General features: G+C 41.3%; 1 protein-coding gene and 1 non-coding gene across 3 annotated transcripts in view; one reads left to right on the forward strand and one right to left on the reverse strand.

Moving 5' to 3' along the window:
- Nucleotides 1–19729, forward strand: part of Adamts3 (ADAM metallopeptidase with thrombospondin type 1, motif 3) — a 206639-nt gene that overhangs the window by 39304 nt on the left and 147606 nt on the right. The window lies entirely within an intron of this gene.
- On the reverse strand, nt 13700–13831 carry LOC120096802 (small nucleolar RNA SNORA17). Its single transcript, XR_005493637.1, has one exon. It is a non-coding gene; the product is annotated as a small nucleolar RNA SNORA17 (small nucleolar RNA).

Raw genomic sequence — 19729 nt, forward strand, 5'->3', positions numbered from 1 at the left:
GATGCAGGGAGCACAGTTCAGGCGTCGGAGCTCTTTGCTTTCATCCATTCAGTGATTCAGACAGTGACTTTGCACCAGCTACATGAGACATGCGGCTTGACTTTGTAGGTCTCTGCTCCCATTTTAAACTTAGCCCAGAGAGAGTCTGTAATGAAGCAATTTGACTTTGAACAGAATTACCAGATGCGGGGTATAGATGAGAGTGCTGGTAATTAGTGAGAGAGGCTGAGCTGTTGTCTTTCCAATTTGGGCTCCTCGGTTCAGCAGGTGAGTGGATTCCCTAGTGCCTGTTAAGATCCATGCCTCGAGCCTTATCCTCTCTCTCCCTGTGAAAGCAGCTCATCTGCAGCCACAGTAGCTGCTTATAGCTTTAAATAGCACAGACGTGGCCTCTGCCAGCTTCTCGAGCCAGCTAGGGTTACGGTGGGGCCAGGGGAGCCTGTCTATGCGGTCTGCGCGAGGCCAGGGAAGGGGTTAGTGAGTTGGCCTGCTGCCTGGACACCGGTGCAGGAGAGGCATGGAGCAGCACAGCAATTTCCTGCTTTGGGTGAAGCCATAGAGAGGCTAGTGCTGGCTAAGCCCTGGCTTTCTCATTCTTTTGTGCTACTCTACTGCCCACTCCCCTCCCACCCAATGTTCCTCTCATAGGAGATTTTGATTTGTGCTGTTCACTGGTTCATAGGGGTGACTGAAGGAGACCAGAAAGGTCTCTCCTCTCTCCAGTTCCTAGCCATTTTGTCTAGGATTTCCACCATTAGAAAGTACGTATATCACACCATATCATTGTGGATTCCTCTTAAACATTTTTTAGTAGATTCATTGATTAGCATACATGCATGATATCAGAGGACAACTCCTGAACGTTGGTTCTCTCCAGGACCACATGGGTCAATGAGTCCAACTCAGATCTTGTTGCTGAAGATACAGAGTGTTGGTAGAGGAAACAGGAAGGCCATTGGGACTGGACCATGAGCACAGATCAGGAAATGGGTTAGAAACTGTGAAGTTCTTGGGAAAGTAGAACATCAGATGGAGACACTTGTAAAGACCACATGTATTCCATAGTCTGCAGTCTGTTTTTCACAGGCTTATTTAGCCTAACCTCAACGTTGCCTACCTCTGGGCTTTGAAGGATGACGTTGAAAGAAGATGAATAATTGCATTTCTCAAAGTTCTGTCAGGGGACACCTGGGTGATTTGAAGTACTTCCTTCTGATGTATGGCCATAATTAACTTCCTGTCTGAGATACACTGGTTGTGTGGGTGGTGTGTTTGACTTGCTTTGCTCCACATTCCTGGCTTATGGAGGACTCCTCCTTGTGAACTCTTCCTTAGTGCAATTCAAGTGGGGCGTCTGAGGATGAGTTTTTCCCAGGTTCTCTCTGCATGGCTGAATGTTTCTTTGCAAGAGAGGCATGACTCATGTCTTAGGCTTTTATTTGATCCAGCTGGCTTACCTAGAGTTTGTCTTGAAGCAGGTATTTTGTCTCCGTGAAATGGAATTATGAAAAGGGAAATGTATCCATTGTGATAGGCAAGAGTAAGGACGTTTGCCTCTGGGTCCCTTTCCCAGTGTGAGGCTAGGAGGGGGCGTCTGGGCTGAGAGTGCCTGGCAGGAGAGTGAAAAGGGCCTGGGATCCACCTCTAGGATTCTATTTAACTGACTTCCCTACCTAGCTTTCACGGAGTGCAGTTTCATACGTGTGATAATCCACGTCAGGAAGAGTAGCAAGGCTCAATTTGCATCCTTGGCTGTTAAAGTAACTTTTTCAACATGGGGAAACCAATTCTCAGAGGAACTCAACCAATGCCAATTTGGGCTGCCTGAATTTCTCAGTGGCAATGCCAAAAATAGGAACCCACAGACAGCAGCTTCTGCCTCCAGCACCTTCCTACCTAGCACCCGGTTATCAGTTCAGAATGCTTCAAGGTGGGCTTAGCGCCACTTCCTGTTCTGTCTGGTTCTGTGGGTTTGCTTCCTCTCAGCTCACTCAGATGCTTCAGGTAGTGATGGAGCTATTACTCATTTCAGCATTCCGTTCAGCTGACTCCCTACCTAGGATAATCCAAGTCAGGGAGACTAACAAAGCTCATCTTACACACTACCCATAACAAGGGCAAACTGGGTAAGGATCCACATTGGAAGCAGTGTTGGATGCCTGGCTCTTTACCTCATAGGTTACTCTGAGCAATGAATGATTCACATGAGCCTATGGTACAGTGCCTGAGGTAGACATAGTTCACCCTCTTTTTAGACTTGCTCTGTGTGTTGCTTACATGACTCTGTCATTGCCACAGAATGTGGCCAATGTGAACCAATTGAGAAAGGGTGTAGTGACGTTTTCCTGGAGAGAACAGTAGATCTGTGACACTTCTGAGGACCAGGTGCATGTGCCTTCCTGCCTGTCCCCTCTCTTCCAAGTCTCTCCATTTTGTTGATCTTGAAAACTCTCCATTTATTTATTTATTTATTTATTTATTTATATTTCTGAAAGCATTTTGGGTGACTATACGTCAGGAGTGTGCGATACCCTTTTGGGACAGATCATAACAAGACCATGTGAAGGAAGTCAAAGGAATACTTTTAAGTAGATTAACTAAAACAAAAAGGCCATGTGTATGTGTGTGGGGGAGGGGATGGATAGAGGGAGGAAAGAAGGAAGGAAAGGGGAGGAGGAGAGAGAGAGAGAGAGAGAGAGAGAGAGAGAGAGAGAGAGAGAGAGAGAGAGCGAGCACGTGGGGAATAAACATTGCTGTAAAGCTTGTGGCTGTTAAGTTTTAGAAAGCAGATACATCAGGTGAATTTTAGTTTTGGTGACAGAGAACAAGGTGTTTCAAAGCACCTTTTCCCAGTAGAGGCAAACTGAAGTTAGAAGGGTGGTAGTTTATTGTACACACTGAATCTTGATCAAGAAACTGTCCTTGAGAAGGTGACACCTAAACCCTTGCACTTAACAAGCTGTGCCTTCTTATTCTTTCCATCACCCAAAGTGGTCTCATTATGTTCGGATCATATGTTAAAGATATTGCTCAGGTTATGCCTGGAAATAATGTCAGGATGAGTCACTTTTGAGTGGGCTGAGTTTTGGTAGGCTCACTGATTTCATCAGCTAACAGAAGCAATACACATATCCTTAAGTTGTTTTCAAAAGCTTCTAAGAAGCGTTCGAGGTAGAATTTTCATATCTAGTCCTCAACTTAAATGTAAGAAAAATATGTAGAATTGTTTGACATGCTACACAGCACAAGCCATACATTTTCTTATGTATCTTATTTTAATTTTACTCATATTTGCTTAACAGTTTCACCGTTTGGCTTAATTTATTTTCATTATACCAAAAAAAAAAACCTATCATAAAAACACGTGGCTGTGGCATATCACAAGACTTAATATTATTTTTGTCTATTTTGTTTTTAATTGTTATCATTATGTATCTTTGTGGGTGAAATGTGATGCTTTGATACATGCATTTGAAGCAAGGATCTTGGCCTAAGATAGTAGTAGGTCTAGTATGTCAGGTCTGGCTACTTGTCCCAAAGACAGAGATGATAAAAAGGAAGAAAAGGATTTTGATCAAAATGGACATTTTGGGACAATGGGGAGGACCGGTACCCACTCATCTTCAGGGATGAGACATGAGCTTTGGTTTGAATAGAGGAAGGACTTGGGCAAGGACTGAAAGGTGTGTGCACAAACAATCTTAGACTGTGGGTCATGGTCATTACCGTAGGTCCTGTTGTGCAGATGTCCCTTTTGCTTGGGGTGACAATCCAGTTCCTTTGAGACAATTGTCTCAGCTTAAGGTTGGTCTCATCCTGGGGTGGTCTGCTGGGAGGTTCTTCTCTTCCTGGAAGGAATCCTGGTGGCTAAAGGTTTACTAATGGAGAATGGAGACCTTAGGCGTCTGAGAGCTCTGCAGTGTGATATAAAGGCTGATCGACACCATGTTTGCTCTTGGCTTTCTGCTTCCAGCCTAGATTTTTAGATGGGTTTTCCTTGAGTGACTAATAAGAGGCAGAGTCAGGCTTATTTATTTCCCCAATCCAAAGGAGACAGATGCAAAGTGCTGGGCCATCAGCTTACTTCATTCATCTTGTGGGTCCAAGTGAAGAATTTGTAGCAGAAGTAGTTTTTAAGTGTGTGTGTGTGTGTGTGTGTGTGTGTGTGTGTGCACGTGTGTGTATGCATATCCATTACTTGAAATAGTTATCATTGTCTTGTTAATAAGAACATTTAAAACCATCCCCTTTAACTTTTGAAGTAGAGGAAGCATTATTATTAACCCTGGTTACCACTCTACGTAATTGAGTATTAGATTTGTAGTTAAGTGATATTTGACTATACTTTTTATCCTTAATTCTTTGTGGTACTAGGGATCTAACCCATGATCTCCATGCTGCCAAGGCCAATGCTATAATATTGGGTTACATTCATCCCCAGCCTAAAGCCTTTTGTTTTTAAAACATTAATCATATAAATAAATACCCCAACCTATAAAGAGCATAAATTTCAGGTAAAACAATTGAGTTCCCCCTGTACCCTCTCTGTGAATTCTCTTGTGTTTGTTAAGGTGTAAGGGAACTAGCATGGCATGGTTGTACATGTCTGAAGTCCTAGCACTTGGTAGGGTAAGGCAGAAGGATTGCAAGTTCAGAGTCAGCTTGGGCAATATCACAGGACTTATTCTCAAAGAGCCACACTTTCCCTTTTCTGCAAGGTGAATACATTGTCTCAGAATTCATTAAAAGACAAAGAAAAGTCAATTTTTTTGGTCACTGACCATAATCAGCTTCAAGGAGGGGACTTTGGTTTTGGCTCATGACTGGAGAGGTTTCAGTCATTGGGCACTTGAGTGTGTTTTTCTGGGCCTGTGATGGGTAAGATACCTTGGTGGGGGGATATGGGTGCACACCTTACTGCCAGGAAGAAGAGAGAAGAAGGGTGAGGGCCTGGGGACAAGGTGTGTCCTCCAAAGACAGATCTCCCCAGTGACCTGCTTCACCCCAGGAGCCAGTCAGCAATGGACTCTTCGATGTATCTCATGAAATTCATGCCCAAGTCATCCCAACAGTGCCACCAGCTGGGGACAAAGCCTTCAACACTGAAGCATTGGAATCCTCAAATGCAGACTGAATATGTATACCCTTATTTTTACTTAATTTTTGGAATAGTGAATTGCTGTCTCTTTGCTATAAACGCTATTATTGGGCAATGTCCAAGTTTCTAAGACTAACATTTGTTCATTTAGTAAAGGGACGATTATCTTCTCTGATCCACTCGGATAGGTAAAACAGTCTAAACATACAAATGTGTTTCCAACTGGAGGTGTCAAGGCTGAATTTGAAGCAGTTGTTGGTATCAGGAGAAACAATGCACTTTAACATTGACTCAGTTAGCCCACCCCCCAGCCCTGCTGGAAGTTAACATTTCAACTTTTATAATGGTTATAACCTTTTAAAAGTGTCTTAAGCATTGTTCATGTTGTCAGAAATGAAGATTGTTCTTTTCTGGTTATGATTCATTTCTGTATTGGATCCCAAGAAGAAGGTTATGTAAGTGAGGAGCTTGAATTGAACAGAGGCTGTGTGGGAGACTTGAAAATCTCATTTGATGAGTATAATCAGCCTGCATTTAACCTAAAGTTAGTAATGAAAATGGCCTAAGTTCAGAGAATCACTTTTTAAGTTCTTTTCCACAGTACCTGGGATGAAATACAGACTTAGGCTTTGCGGTGACCTTAGTCCCCTCTTGGGGTGACTGAACTCAGTTCCTTCTCCGTTTCTGGCCTTTGAGTCTGCAGTGTTCTAAGCTGCTCTGTGAACTACTCAATAAGCAAAAGCCCTATCATCCACCAGGAGAATAGTGAGGACAATCTGGGAGGTACTGCTTAACTCATTTTGCAGAAGAGGACACCTCATGGAACTGAAAGGCTTCTCCGTTGAAGAGAAACTAATTGGATTAAGTCATAATTAATGAGGGTGTAAATACTGACAGGTGTTGGAAAGATCAAGGTCTGTTGTGATCACTGAGGATGAGGTTTGTCCCCCTCTGCCTACTCAGAAGGCCTCTGGTGGGTGGAAACGTTCTCATTGTTGTTTTATGATTCTGAATTTGTATGTAGGAGAGCGGATGTACCACTTCCGATTTGACTGTGTCCTTCCTTCGCTTCTTGTCCGTTTCAGTAATTCAGCTTGCCATCCCACTCAGCCTCCATCTCTCCAGAGATGGCCAGGCCTTTCCTTCAAACCCATGGGGTTTCCTTCCTTGCATGATTCAGAGGAAGCTTACAGCTGTGTTTTCAATGGGAGGCATGGAAGCCATCTCAAGTAGAAATCAAGATACTTTGACCCGATTTGAAATGAGGTCTGGGTAGAGCATCTTGTGGAATTACTGAAATCACCTTGTTCACTTTCTGAAAGCATTTGTTTGTATGTGGCTACCATGGTTTTCCTTATATAAGGTAGGAATCAGGATGGGAAACCTCCCAGCCTAAGTGGAAAGATTGACAGGCAGACTGTAGCAGAAGTTAGAGAAAATCCACTGACTTTGGGGAGGGGGTTATGTTTGACTTAAACTCTTATTCTTTAAGGATGGAGCTTTATAGAACTTGGGGGCAATTACAGTTTAAATCTGGCTTTCATGATAAACTAATGCTTGATCTATCTCAGACAGGACACCAAGAGCTTTATGGGTGTTATATTACCCAGTCTTGAAGACAACCTCATAAGCCGGAGTCAGTGTTTTCACTTCTTTCGATACCATGTTGAAATTGATTTCAGAGGTTAGTTGCTGTTTGTAAGAGAGAGCAATTGTTGGAGAGGTAGAGAAAAGAAGTCACTGTGAAGAACTGGTTTTAAGTAGAAAGGACTCAGATTTCTTATTATATATACATATTTGAATTAAGGGCTTCGGGCATGAAAGATACTATGTAAAAAATGTTTTGGCGATGATGTTTATTCTGAATTATCGACTGCTCTTTTACAAACCTCACAGTCCCTTAATGTTTGAGCCTTGACAGAAGTATAGATGTATTTGGAATATAAGTGACAGAATTAGTGGCAGAGTCCCAGCTAGCTGGATGCCCATCTGATGCACAGCTTGAGAGAGAAATTACCTCAGAGAAGAAGACTAGGTGCTGTGATCTTGATTCGGTTTTGAACACCAAGAGGCAGAACAATTCTGAACATTGGAAAATGTCTTTCTTTGTGTTTTTATATGACTCCAGATCACAAAAGACTTGTATACATGTGTGCATAAAAAGCTGGGAGCTTCAAAAATGTGGGAAACCTGACTTGGAGTCTTCTAGAACTTTTGCTGACATATATGGGCTTAGGGGTCCAATATCATCATGACATTTATTATAGTTGATGGCTGTCATTGGTGATGACAGATGGGAAAGGCCTAGTTATGCAGTGCTTACAGCAACAAGGGTTACAGCATAAAAAATGGCGCCGAGGTAGAGCAGACGATACTGAGAGTGAGAGCTGGAGGAGAGAAGGGAGTGGGAGAAGGAAGAGACATGAACGTGTCGAGGGCAGAATAAAAGTGAGTGTTCCTACTTTAAAGCCAAAGAAGACATTGAAGAGAAAGACTTAAAGGTATATTTAAGTATACCTAGATGGGAAAAAGGAATGACAGTCTTTATGGATGAAACTTTCGAAATATGAATAGAGACATGGCATGAGGGGAAAGAAGGGGATGGCAAGAGCTTCAGCATAGCCCCATAGTAGAACATAGAGACAGACACCTGTGGTGATGAACAGCAGACCGCTGGCCGTGTCTGTACTTTAGGATGTTATGATGTTAGATGTGGAGAAAGGGGTTGAATGGGCACGGTACAGTTTAGAAACGTAGTTGACTAGCCATGCATAACTCTTCAACAGCGAGAGGACTGCTAAGAATCAAAGTATTGAGTCATTCTTGGGTTGAGTTCAGAAGGGGGCTCTGCAATGGTCCTCTAGAGCCACAGTAACCAAAAGAGTTAAAAAGGGGGAGGGGGTCATGATGCCTGGCTGCCCTAAGAACAACAAAGGATGCCAGGTTGTTGAGTACACGTGGTCTTCTAGGGACATCTATGGTGCTTTGCTGCATCGTCATAGAAAGTGAGAGGCCACACTTGAGTGCTCTGGAACTGAATCCCTATGTATGCACACCCAACACGGGCAGATGCATATGCCTACACACACGCACACTTTACACACTGGCTTTGGGTGGTTTCTGCCACTTTCCCCCTTCATTCACTACTGTACATTGACATATCGAATGTTGCATTATGGACTGCTTCTTTTTCCATCGAAGAAAAACACTAAAGCAGTGTGAGAACTATCTCAGATACATTATTATAGAGTATAATGTATGACAGATGCCAAGGTCAGCACGGTATCGAAAATTAATTTTGAGATGGCGATAAACAGCTTGCAGGATTTTTTTTTTGCCATGTGAAAAAATATGTTCTCACATTTTGTCTGAGAGGAATTTGCATTGACTTGAAGGACTATTCTTATCTATTAGCACGTGAGTGACCCACTGAATTAAGATTCTCCTGCTGGGGTACTATTTAGCTTCTGATCCAGAATTTTACTTACTATAAATAAAGACATCTACAATGCTGTTAAAATTCCATATTCGCACTTAGGTTTATCAATCTGTCATTTTAGATCTAGTTTTGTATCTTAATAATGGTAAGAAATTTCTCATTCAAGTTAAGAAAAATAAAATAGGAAATACATTCCAAAGTGGTTGGCAGTTTGATGCTGCTTACACTCTATTTGATATTAGCCGGCTCTACATTCTTCAATGAAAGACCTGCTACAGTTAGCTCATAAAGGTTAAAAGGTTTGCCCAGCTCGTGGTTCTGGAGCTTGTAATTTAAAATCAGGTATTCTCTCCGGCCTCTGGCAAGCTGGGAATATCATGGCAGGGGTGCAGAGGGCAGTAGTAAATACCTTGTGGGTTAGAAGGGGATGAGAAAATACAATTACGTGGTATTTATGAATAATTGATCATGCCCTATTTAAATGTTACTATAGTTTACTGAAGGTTAATAAGAAAAGGTAAAAAAGAAATACTATTTGAAAAAAAAGAAAGGGAAGGGAGTTGGAGGAAGGGAGGGTGATAAAAAGAAAAGAAAAGAAAAGAAAAGGAAAGAAAAGGGAAAAGAGATGTGATCCTATAGTCCTTTTTGGGATGATGCTAGGACTCAGGATCTTGAAGTAAGGCTTTTAGGTAAGCTTTTCACAACTAAGCTTTTAGCACGTGTCCAAATACACGTGCACCTGAGATACATCAATGGTACTTGGTAAAATCTCAGGTACCTAGAATGTTTGTCGTGATCATTATATGAAAGCTGACAGGCTAGGGCAACAAAAATACTCCATCAAAGTAGACTCAGGGAGCCTGTGATCCTACTCCAGGAATCCTGCACTGTAAGCCTACAAGCAATCTGACGTCAACCTGTGGATTATCGGAGAGTAGGATTCTGTGACATTATTTCATGCACAATGGGATCATTTATTGTAGAAATGTCTTTTTTTGCCCAAAGGGACCAAAAATTCTCTTGTGGTTAAAAAAATAGGTAAACCTTACTTTTTTTTTTTTTAATCTTTATTAACTTGGGTATTTCTTACTTACATTTCAATTGTCATTCCCTTTCCCGGTTTCCTGGCCAACATCCCCCAACCCCTCCCCCCCTTCTCTATGGGTGTTCCCCTCTCCATTCTTCCCCCATTACCGCCCTCCCCCCAACAATCATGTTCACGGGGGGGGGGGGGGTTCAGTCTTGGCAGGACCCAGGGCCTCCCCTTCCACTGGTGCTCTCACTAGGCTACTCATTACTACCTATGAGGTTGGAGCCCAGGGTCAGTCCATGTATAATCTTTGTAAACCTTACATTTCGAAATCACATGCGAAAAGCAACTCTCATATGCATGAGCTGATGGTGTGTGTGTGTGTGTGTGTGTGTGTGTGTGTGTGTGTGAGAGAGAGAGAGAGAGAGAGAGAGAGAGAGAGAGAGAGAGAGAGAGAGAGAACTCCCAGACATACATAGGTATTTTGTTTCCCTTTTATTGGCGATATGCTGGCCTCCTCCCACAGTTATACAGACATTAGCTGCAGCAACTGTTGTTCCCCACACATTTCCATCAAAATATATTCTAATGCATGTAGTCTTCCCCCTAAAAATAAAAATAGTATATTTTCCTTTCCAGGCTTTTGTAGTAGGAGCCTCAACCCCTTAGCTTTTCTATCTGACAGTGGCTTTTGCTAAGATTGCCCAGAGCCGTCTGTATCTCGGGAGTTTAATGACCTTTCTACCTTTGCTTCCCAGTGCAGAGCTTACTAGGGCACACCCCTCCCTGCTTCACTTCTCCCAGCATCAAATGGGTGGGTTCTAGTGTCTTTTTTCTTACCTAAACATGAGTGATACTGGCATTCTCAGTGCCACGACGCTGTCTTCTGATTGATTAGTTTGAATATTTGGCGTATTATTTTACAAGTTTGGGATTCCTCTTCAACTCTAGCCTTTCAGTGAAAGCAGAAGGATGAGGAAGGGTTCTCCATATCCTCCAGAAGCGTCTGTCTGTAGCTCTTTGACATATGATATAAGTTATGATTTAAGTCAGAAACTAAGGGACTAAAGATGTAGATTCTCAGACCTCACACGTTTTATTTTTTAACCATGATAGAGATCTATTCAGGGCTCTGCATCACTGTCTGAATATCCATTACTTAGTTTTTACAGTTACCTTTAAGGTAGACCAATTCCAGCAGCCTTGACCTGATTCTAATTGGAATGTGTGGATGCTGTAGGAAGAAAGTCTTTCCTCAGTTGGGGCCTGAATTTCCCATGAGATGACATCTCTTTATGCAGGCCTGGTGTGGTGCCGGTTTATAGATTTTGGAAGCTGACAAAGATGGGGACTGGATTTATACCTGGGAGACATACAGGGTAATAAAATTTATCTTTGTGAAATGTGGGAGCCCTGGAGGTTTTGAACTTTGAAGATTTGATATCCCTAGTAAATTTTCCTGATGTGTGCCCGAATGCTTATTGCTATAGTTTTGTTTTTTTTTTTTTTTGAGGTAGCATAAGCTAAACTATAGAGAACTCTAGCCAACATCTTTAGAAACTGAGGGAAAGTGTGCAAGAAAGGCCGCCACTCTACATGAAGTGAAGAGGTCGTTGTATCACTGTTCTCCCATGTACTGGATGCAACTAAAACCATGGATGTCTAGCGTAATCCATGATCTCTAAGACCTGCTGTGTGGGTCTTGGAGGTGGAGCTTGAAAGTCCAGATGTGCTAGTGTGTGGGTCCTAGAGGAAACCTGTAAGTACTCCAGATGTGCTAGTGTGTGGGTCCTGGAGGAAACCTGTAAGTACTCCAGATGTGCTAGTGTGTGGGTTCTAGAGGAAACCTGTAAGTACTCCAGATGTGCTAGTGTGTGGGCCCTGGAGACACAAAAGTGTGAGCACTCAGTTATGCCAAAGACATGACAAGGAACTACACAAGGTTAAAATCTGCTACTGTTTGATTGTTGATGTCCCTTTCTTGGGCCACCACTGTAGGAGTTATAGCTGGTTTGTGGAGAGCAAAGTGATCAATTTTATCTATAAATTTATAATGATACAAGAAGAAATAAGAAAGTTACTCCCTAACAGCATATTGACTAGCACACTGATACACACACACACACACACACACACACACACACACTATTGTACAACTAATATGTAAGCCACCAATTTTAATTTGAGTGATAATTAATTGAGACCAACCTCTCCTCAAACCAGCAATACCATCCCCTGAGAAGGGAAAGAAACCCCAAGTAAACCCATGGGTATGTAGTCAACTGACTCTTTACTAGGATGCCAGGAACATACTTGAAGGAAATAATAGTTTCTTCCACAACTCATGTTGAAAACGACTGGAGGTTCAGAAGCAGGATAATAACCCATGTCATTTCTCTCGTACTGTATACAAAACTGAGTTATGTTTAAGCTCCCAACAGTTGATCCTAACCATCAAAATACTAGAAGAAAACCCTGGGGAAAAGCTTCATGTCTCTGATTTGGGTAAAACATTTTAAAAAGATTGTTTTCATATATAGCTAAAGTACAGGCATTGAAAGCAAAATCAGCCAAGTGGGGATTACATCTAATTCAGAAGCTTCAACATAGCAAGGTAGAAGTGAAAAGGTAACTGACAGAAAATATTTGCAAACAGTATAACCAGTGGTTAATATATAGTGCATATGAGGAACTCATACCACCCAAATAGTAGAAGATTTGTTTTAAAAATGTGTAAGGCTCCAACAGACCATTCTCCAAGAAGATGACAGTAGACAAGTAGAAAGGTGCTTTACCACACCCGTCATAAAATGCAAGCCCGCGCCACCAGTGGGCTCCACCTCACATTTGTTGATATGGCTCTCATCAGCAAGTGTTGGGTGTAAGGTGGACCCTTGCAAACTGATTATGGGAGAGTGAGTTGGGACAGACACTGGAAAATCATATAGAGCTTGTTAAAAAGAGATGAAAGGTAGTGTTACCACATGACCCAGTACTCACGGTTTTGGATACGAATAGAGAGGAAATTTTGGAGTTGTCAGATATTTTCATTTCACGTCCATCATTGCAGCCCTTAATGAACAAGACATAGAAACAATACAAATTTCTCTATTAGTATATGGAATGAAGAAGTGGGGGATGAGGATACACAACAGAATTTCTTCAACTTAAACAAGAGGGACATCCTGACATTCATGAAAATGTAAGTGAGCCTGGATAACCAGTTAAAATAAATACATCAGACACATGAGCTAAAATGTTGCCATGTCATTTATAGGTAAATTCCGAACAGAATCAAAGGAGCTTACAGGGAGATAGGTGGTGGAGATAGGGAAACATTGGTGAAAAGTCACAAACTTTTCAGTTTTAAGAAGAATAAGGGCCAGAGAGATGACTCAGTTACTCACATAAAGCCACACTGGGAGCAGGAGTCAGTAACTCAAACCCTGAGGAGGTGAAAACAGGTGGATCACCGGATCTCACTAGTCAGCCAATCTATGTGACTTCCGATCTCAAGGTCCTCCAGTTTCTAGAGCTGGAATTATGGGCTTACGGTACCAGGCCTTTCTCCTTAGCTACACATTGATTGCAATATTGCTAAAAAATGTAATTAACATGATGATAGATTAGATGGAACTAGTGTTTAGAATAAGTGAAGCAAATAAATACTACGCTAGCAAAAGTTGAGGTATGGCTCCCTCACCTCTACTTTTATCCAAATGGTTATGTCCTTATATGGAAAATGGGCATGTGAAGAAGTATGGTGTGCAAACACTGTTCTACGAACAACTGTTCCAATATACTTGTTGTCTAATTGACAGCCTGGGGACTGACGATGGCTACTTTCCCTGAAATTTATTGTTGAGGGGATGTCCTTCTTTTGGGAAAAGAGAGATTAAAGGATTGATGGGCTGCCCCCTCAAAAAAGGTGCAGTTAAACTATTTAATATTATAACTGTTGTGATGTTGCTTTACCCAGACTAAAATATGTAATCTAGTATAGAATTGTAATGATCAAGTATGTTGAGGTGCAAGTTATGCACAGTTAAATTCACCAACTTGAGGTGTAAATTTCTTGTTTCTTTTTTTGTTTGTTTGTTTGTTTGTTTGTTTGTTTGTTTTGTTTTCAGGAACTGTTAGGCTACTGATCATTCAGATGTCCACAGGTCAGAACACCAAGCTTAGACATAGCCTCCCTCCTCTCTGCCACCTCCTGATGCACACGTGACACAGAAGCCATTCCTGCAAAGCCTTTAGGGACAGTTTAGTTGTAAATCTTACATTAACATCTTTATTCAGGTTGGGAAAGTTGCAATTCTATTTTTTGTTTAAGTAAACAATTTTTTCTTTCACGGATGTTGAATTTTTCTAAGTGTATTTTGTGCTGTCTATTGAGGTGATCACTGTGATTGTTTTTTAAATCTTTGTGCTCTCATGAAACATTGCATCATTTGGGCTTCAGTGTGGTACTACCCCAAGTTCTCCAGAGGAGGAAAATTCACATTATCTGGAGTCTTATTAGAAATATATAACCTCAGGGCCTGGTTACTAAGTTATATTTGTATTAAATAAATTCATCTCTTCATGTTGAGATAAACTGTAGATTCTGTTTCATCAATAAGAAATAATAGAGATCTTCCGTATGCTAATACAGAGGCTCCATGTAACCTTTACCTGGCTTCCCAAATGAGAATGCTTTAAAAAAAAGTGCAATCCGAGAAAGGGTGGGGAATGTCGTTCATTTGGTAGAGTCCTGATGCAGCACACACAAAGCTCTGTGCATCTGAATTATCTGGAGCATTAATGAAAAATCCAGCTATGTAGACACACATCTCTAACTATAGCACTCAAGAGATGGGGGCTGGACTATAAGAAGATCAATCTCATCCACTACTATATAGTGAGGTCAAGTGGTATAATGAGACTGAGTTTTAGAAAGGAAGGAAGGAAGGAAGGAAGAGAGATAGAGAGGGGGGAGGGGAGGGGGAGAAGGAGGAGGAGGGGAAGGGGAGAGGGAGGAGGAGAGAGAGAAAAGAAAGAAAGAAGGAAAGAAAGAAAGAAAGAAAGAAAGAAGCAAAGTGTTACAATCACAATGCAGCTGTTGATACACTTAAGATTCAGGCCAATTACATCATTTAAAGGATTGTTTATACCTCCTTTAAGTCATGCCTGCCTTCTTCTTACTCTAGTGTCTGGAAACTGTTAATATGCCCTTTATTTGTATCCTTTTACCATTTGAAGAACATGATAGAGGGTGGAGAGATGGCCCATTGGTAGAGGACTCAAGTTCAATTTTCAGCAGTTCTGTTGTGTGACTTAGACCTGCCTGTATCTGTAAGAACTGGGAATCTGATGCCCTCTTCCGGCATGCGAAGGCACCCGTACTCACATGTTCACACAAAGGTCACACACACACACACACACACACACACACACACACACACACACACACACACACACACACACACTTGATATGGAAAAAATTAAGCTGGTATTTTTTAGTTCCCCCTTCCCCCCCCGTTTTAGCTCTTATACCCACAGATAAGTGTAGTCCTTACCATCTTCATTAATGAAGCTTCTCTTTGCAGCAGGGAAAGACAATTACAGACTACTACAGCCAATCAAAAGGCAGAGTTGTCGATCCCAGTCTCATCAAGCCCATCTGTAATGCAGTTCCCACGCCTAAAGCTGGGGAGTCTGTGTGGAAGATGGGGTGCAGAGGCTGTAAGAGCCAGAGGACGGGGGAATTCTCTGGGAGAGTGTCCCCCAGAAACATCAGAGGCTGCACCCATGAGGTCTCAGCACCATGGCTCCCTACACATGACCTAAAAGGGACAAAGCAATTAGACATATGAAAGCGAATAGGGGGAGGCTCACGAGAACTCAACCCTGTAAGGAATGCCGGGAGCAAGACAAAGAGTCTTCCCCAGGGAAGACCACACCAATCCAGTGCAAAGTGGCCAGCCCTGAAAATAGACACATTATACACTAGACTGAGAAGGCTGTACTTGTATACTATATATGTACGCATACATATATGTGCGTAGCAACATTAACGAAAAGAAGGGCTGTGAATTGTAAAGAGTGGAGAGGTGGGTATGAGTGGGTTTGGAGGGAGGAGAGGGCTGGAGTAAATAATACATAAAATGCACTCTCAGATCCACGTTGAGAAATGGAGTGCATTGAAGAAGAAATAATGAAAGTAAAATTGAAAAAAATTAAAGCAAAAACACTCACAGAAAATTAAATGCATGAAATTATACTCATTAAGGGGCTGGATCCATCAGTAGTTTGTCAGTTTCTGTACCAAATAGTCTCTTGAGAGGGGATGTAACAGGCCTTACTTAACTACTTACCTGTTCTATCCATCCATCCATCATCCATCCATCATCCATCCATCCATCATCCATCCATCCATCATCCATCCATCCATCATCCATCCATCATCCATCCATCATCCATCCATCCATCATCCATCCATCCATCATCCATCCATCATCCATCCATCCATCCACCCATCCATCCATCCATCATCTATCTATCTATTATCTATATCTGTCTACCATCTATCTATCATCTATCTATCTGTCTACCATCTATCTATCATCTGTCTATCATCTATCTATTCATCTATCTATCTGTCTATCTATCTATCTATCATCTATCTATCATCTATATCTGTCTACCATCTATCTATCATCTATCTATCATCTATCTATCTATCTATCATCTATCTATCTATCTATCTATCATCTATATCTGTCTACCATCTATCTATCATCTATCTATCTGTCTACCATCTATCTATCATCTGTCTATCATCTATCTATTCATCTATCTATCTGTCTATCTATCTATCTATCATCTATCTATCATCTATATCTGTCTACCATCTATCTATCATCTATCTATCATCTATCTATCTATCTATCTATCTATCATCTATCTATCTATCTATCTATCATCTATATCTGTCTACCATCTATCTATCATCTATCTATCTGTCTATCATCTATCTATCTATCTATCTATCTATCATCTATATCTGTCTACCATCTATCTATCATCTATCTATCTGTCTATCATCTATCTATCTATCTATCATCTATATCTGTCTACCATCTATCTATCATCTATCTATCATCTACCTATCTATCTATCTATCTATCTATCATCTATCTGTCTATCATCTATATCTGTCTACCATCTATCTATCATCTATCTATCTGTCTATCATCTATCTATCTATCTATCTATCTATCTATCTATCTATCATCTATATCTGTCTACCATCTATCTATCATCTATCTATCATCTATCATCTATCTATCTATCTATCTATCTATCTATCTATCTATCTATCATCTATCTGTCTATCATCTATCCACCCGTCTATTTGTTGTGTTGTTCTGAAAACCTGCCTTCATAAGTAGTTTTCTTTCCTTTAAGAGTGTAATTCTTTCAATCCTTTGTGTTAACTACTACAGATTGAGTTTATTGGATACATTTAAATTTCTCTTTAGTTTTGAAGTCAGCCTACTCTTTTCCAAGATGGGTGTTGTGCTTTCTATACACTTGACATATGCTTGACACGTGTGTGAGCGGCCTCTTCCACTGTCGAGTGATGCTGTCTCCGGACAGCCCTTCTGATAGGAGGAAGATTGCCCACCATTCTTTCAGTTTGGATTTCCCTGGTGACAAGTGGCCTTGCCCATGCATATTTCACAACCATAGCTCCCCCAGACATGTAAAAATGTGTCCATGACTTTTTCCACTTTCCGACTGAATTTTTTCTTCCTCCCTCTCCTTTTTTTAGAAGACTGATTGATTGGAACACTTTTTTCCCCCACATCTATTTTCAAGTCTTCATCAGATGACTCTAGCCATCTTGGTGTCAGAATCCATTTTCTTTTTCAGTTTAGTTTGATATTTTCCAGACTTTAACGGTGATGAGTGATTTTTTCTTAAAATTGAAATTTGGATTTTTTTCATGTGTTATGATAGTTTGGATCTTTCCAAAATCCGTCTTAACTGACATTTTTTTTCTTTCTTTCTGACATCACTGTGACAGATGGAGTGAGGGAAAGGGGTACCCTGGTGCAGCCAGATGAATCACTTGGCTGCTAGTTGTACCTAAGGACAGCGACTGCTCATTGTGGCTGTAGGAGCCGAAATGGGAGTTTGACTCTCCCTACCTTGCTATAATCTTGTTGAGTTGATCTCCACTGAGATCTGACCTCAATGTGCAACCGTGAAGGTCCTATTAACTCACATACCATGGCCACCCCAGTGGGGAGAAGGAACCTAATTATCATGAGTAGGCAAGCATGAGACTCCTCGCCCACTGACAACACGGAAGAGTCAGGAAGGGCTGGGCACTAATGGGTATGGAATTCTTCCCTCACCACTTAAGGATTTTACTCACATGGAAATGTTGAAAAAGACTGTAAACCTCCCCCTGAGAAGGTGGGAGTCTAAACTCTGCGCTTAGCCTGGGATGAACAGGGCTGTGTTGGTCTTGAATATCCCTGTGTCTTTTATCATTCTTAGCCGACCTGTTGTTGGTACTTTGGCTAAAAGAGCATAATCTTGATGTTTTTAAATTTAATATATTTATTTTAAATATGTGCCTATTGATATCTCAGATGCTGGAAATGCTAGAATTTTAATGCTATCTGCAATGCGTAAAGCCACAAAGACCTGGCACTTAACATGTGTCCAGAAGCTCCAGGCTTCTTCTAACTTCCTTTTGTATTTTGTCCTTCACTTTTCCTGATGTATGTGGGGCATATTTAATTATTCCTATTTGAGCCTTGTTATGGCTTTGCTATGTCTGTTTTATGTGTCTTATGGCAATTGTATAGGAATCTCTCCCTCATTATTTAGCATCAGAAATTACAGGTGAATTTGAGGGATGTCAAACTGACTTCTGTCTTTCGGTTTATCAGTGTGTTTTTCTATTTGTTTTTTTCAGACCACTTCTTACAATGTAATGCAGGTGTCGGACTAAGGCCCTTGGCAAAGCAGTTTCAGACATGTCTGTAATGAATGGTAGTCATTTTCACTCTGATTGCCTTTTCTTATCACTCTTCCCTTTCCCCACTGACACTATTCTTCTTCTATTTTCATGTAGTGTGTGTGTGTGTGTGTGTGTGTGTGTGTGTGTGTGTTTGTGTGTGACTCGCTCACAAGATTTACATGCATCAGAGGCTCTAGCATGAAAGAAAGTGACATCCTATATCTCCTAGTCACCACTAACTGTCAATAGTCTCTTGGCCAGAACTTTCTAAGTCTCCAACACTTCCAGGATGAAATGTTGAAGAGCCGAGTTCTGTGCAAGTTTTGTGCAGGTAACTACAGCCGTCGTGAGTTCTTGAGCATAACGACCATGCCATAGCCTAAAGATGTCTTCTTGTGGTACACCTTCCCAGCCACAGGTTCATCGGTTATCCACTCTTCTTTAGCTTTCCTGGAACCCATTGAGGACACAGAACTTCGCCATCATTTATTCTCAGCATTTTGACAAGTTAACTAGTGTCCACTGCAGTAAGGAGCTTCTTTGATCAATACTTAGAGCAGCCATGATCTATGGCTATACATATACAAATGGATTTAGAAGGCAATTTGACTACGTACCCATTGAGCAAAAGAAGCTCTTGACCAGGTTTATAGTAAAAGGCATGAGGTCTGTCCCGTGGAGCTGGCATCACATCCAAGCAGAAAGCCATCAGTGCCCTCATAGCATTCATGTCGTCGTGGTCGTTCCAGCGAGCGTACCTTGCCTGACAAGTCACCATTGTATTTCGCAGGGTGCACATCTGGGGAAGGCTGTTGATGACTTGTATTTCCCAGCAGTCTGTATGACACCTTCTGGTACTATGAAAGCAGGCCAGGAGGGAGGAAGCTTCCAACTGAGTTCCAGCTTCATTTTTCCATATCCTGCAACCAAAATGTATGATGTCTTCAGCAATAATGACCCATTTTTTTAAACATGAAACAAATTATAACTGGGCCTGCGTGAGGTACTTAGCTTATAATAACTGTTGTAGAATGATTTATCAGTGGATGAAGAATTAAATTTCACCTTTTGTTCTTACTCTTTTATGTGCAGTGTATCCAATATTTATTCCTATTTGATCACCTTTTGGCACAATCCTGACTT

The sequence above is a fragment of the Rattus norvegicus genome, chromosome 14, assembly GCF_036323735.1.
Source record: "Rattus norvegicus strain BN/NHsdMcwi chromosome 14, GRCr8, whole genome shotgun sequence".
Lineage (NCBI taxonomy): Eukaryota > Metazoa > Chordata > Mammalia > Rodentia > Muridae > Rattus > Rattus norvegicus.